The sequence below is a fragment of the Chrysochloris asiatica genome, unplaced genomic scaffold (assembly GCF_000296735.1).
Source record: "Chrysochloris asiatica unplaced genomic scaffold, ChrAsi1.0 scaffold00001, whole genome shotgun sequence".
Classification (NCBI taxonomy): Eukaryota; Metazoa; Chordata; class Mammalia; order Afrosoricida; family Chrysochloridae; genus Chrysochloris; species Chrysochloris asiatica.
The window spans coordinates 20,204,455-20,207,429 of NW_006408519.1; the positions used below are offsets into that span (position 1 = coordinate 20,204,455).

The following is a 2,975-nucleotide window of genomic DNA, read 5'->3' on the forward strand; positions in this document are numbered from 1 at the left end:
GCCGTTCAGCATCCATTTTTGGCAGCAACTTATTTTTTCCCTTCTCATTTCTCTGAAGGCAACCCTACCCTTGAAGTTTCTCAGTTAAAAATAAAAAAGCAAACAAAAAGACATAGTCACACTAACTAAAGATAAACTTTTAGTTACTATTTTTACATTTGCAAATGGCATGAGGAACCCCCAAAGAAGCATGCAACTTCTCAGATGTGAATGAGGAGCAAGCCAAGAATCTTTCCAAACAGTCCTAGAATACAAGCATTCAAGAACGAATGCATGGGCTCACTGGGGTCCGGCTTTCGCCCGCTGTCGCCACCGTTGCCTGCATCTGTTCTCCCAAGACCGTACCTCCTCCCAGCAAGTACTTCAGCGTTGGGAGTCAGGTGTTCTGCAGGACCTGCCAGGAGCAGCGGCTGCAGGTCGAGGTGGTAGCTTTTGACTACCAGTCCTTCTTCAAGTGGAAAGCTCAGCCATGCAGACATCTTGCTCATAAACTTGCAACATATTTCCGAAGTGGAAATAATTAATGTCGGAACAGAAAACCCTTCTCCTCCCGCTTTACTCAATGTTAGTAAGCTTGCCAGCAAAGCACCAACAGCGGAGGAGAAGGTGAGCCAGGCCTATACCTCAGCGCTGGTGTCTCCCTAGAGGGCCAGCAGCTCTTCAAGACCATTCACAAGACTATTGAAGACTGTAAATGGCAAGAAAAAAACATCCTAGTCACGGAATAAGTTACTATTACACCCCCATATCAAGTGGAAAACTGTAAAGGCAAGGAGGGGAGTGCACTGAGCCATGTACGCAAAATAGTTGAAAAACATTTGAGAGACCTGGAAAGCCAAAGGACAACTGCAGCATTCACGAGCCCAGCAACCACAGAAAGAGGCTGCCCTGTCATTCTGAGTCCGCACACAGGGAGGACTCTTCAGACATCCAGCCCAGGTGGTGGCTTCAGCAGAGGCAGACCTGGGGAGGGAAGGGATCCTATATTTCCTGTTGACTCTTGTTAATGAAGGGTCAGTGTTTCCATATCTTAGACCTGAAAAACGAAACACCCAACAAAAAAGAACAAGAGAATAATTTAACAGTTGAATGATTACTTGACTAACAGACTTTGGTCCACCATGTCCTTTTCACAGCCCCCTTCCGGAACCATGACCTTGTCAATTTTATTTTTGAAAATTCCCTTCCTTTCCTGCTCTGTCCTTTCAACTCTGACTTTCCTTCCCTCGTCTGTTCCCTGTTCTGGTTTTAAACTTGCCTTCTGATTAATTGAAGGAATCTTTTACAGCTTCTCTTCTAAAATCAAAGTAACAGGCTGACTGGGACACTTGAGTTGAGACCAGAGCAGCAAACAGAGGTCTCGCTTTAATCCCAACACCCCCCCCTCTTTTTTTGTTGTTGTTGCATAGGGCGTACTTGAATTAGTTTTATTTTTCTTAACTTAAAATATATATATATATATATATATATATATATATATATATATAGGAGCTCTGGTAGCGTAGTGGTTACGAATCGGACTGCGAACCTTAAGGTCAGCAGTTTGAAACTACCAGCTGCACCGCGGGAGAAAGATGAGGCTTTCTACTCCGGTAAAGATTTACACCCTCGGAAACCCTATACAGGGTCGCTATGGGTCGGAAACGACTCAATGGCACATAACAACAACAACAACAAATATATATATATATATATACATGAAAATATATATTATAATGTTCTCTATATATTTTCTGCTTCTTGCAGGTCTCTTTTTACTATATCATGGCTGCTCCTCTTACCTCATCCCTCCAAAAATAAAACTGTATGACCCTCCCCACCACCTATAGCCAGGCATCTAATTTGACTTAATTCACTATGACAATCTCCTGCAACAACTTGTAGAGCCAGTATTTGCAGGTGGAATTTGGGGTTTGAGGGTTTCCGATGTTTTTGTAGTCTTTAATTGTGTGTGGACCAATCTCACATTTGACCAGAACCTCAGGATTCTCTCTGCCTTTTGTCTTACTTCATGGGACTAGAAGACCCTCCTCTACAGGAAAAACTGTCTGCAGTCCACTGCAGGGATAATTGTTGTGCAAGGTCCCGCTCAGCTCCTCTTCCTTGAAGGTGACTTTCCATTTAGAAGGAAACTGGAGTCCACCCATCCAGACCTTTCTTCAAATCCATATCCAGGGCCACTAGTCCAAGCAGAAGCGGGGGTTACGCTAGTGTGTCTTAGTCGGCCAACTTCTTTCTCCTATGCTCCTCCCCCTTTCAATTTTACAAGCTTATCAGAATTTGTATGTACTCAGCCGATGGTCAGAAAACCTAGCGGACACTCTGGACTTTAGCCCACTAGTGTTGTTCTGACTAACTAGCTGAGAGTGAAAAGCAGCTCCCACTGTCTCTGTGCCTTTCCGGCAGTCATATGGGGCAGAGGGTGCCACCACCTGAACATTCAGGCACTGAGTGGAATGTGGGTGATGCTCAAGTGACTAGCTAGAGGTGGGGGTGGGGGAGTTCATCAATTTTTGAGGGGGGCCATGATCTCTTTCACTTTTCTTTTTTATTATTAAATAAACGGGTCAAAATTAAATAATTCAAGCCCTGCCTTCAAAATGAAAAAAAAATTTTTTAGTATTGTTTAGCAAAAACAATAAAACCACAATATTTTTAACCATTAAAAAAAAAAAAATGAATACATGGGGAGACCGCCAATAAAATGAAATCAAGTGTGTTCTTGACCAACATCCCAAGCTTAAAGATATGTCTTTTGTTGCAAGTTAGAAAAGGAAGAATAATGGGAATTCTAGATAAGAAAAAATTGCATATTGAAGTTTTATAGTATATGGACAAGGTCTCTTAATCCTAGGATACGATTTTTATTGATTTGGATCATTTAACTCATTTTTCCCCTCTAGTTAGACAAAGACATTTTCTTACTGTGTGAAAAAGTGTTGTTCAGCTTCAGTTGGTTCTGTCTTAGAAGCTTA

At 42.2% G+C, this 2,975-nt stretch overlaps 1 pseudogene; it reads left to right on the forward strand.

The window, feature by feature from the left end:
- The first annotated feature begins 269 nt into the window (after positions 1 to 269).
- LOC102826407 lies at positions 270 to 900 on the forward strand (annotated as a pseudogene).
- The last annotated feature ends 2,075 nt before the right edge of the window (positions 901 to 2,975 follow it).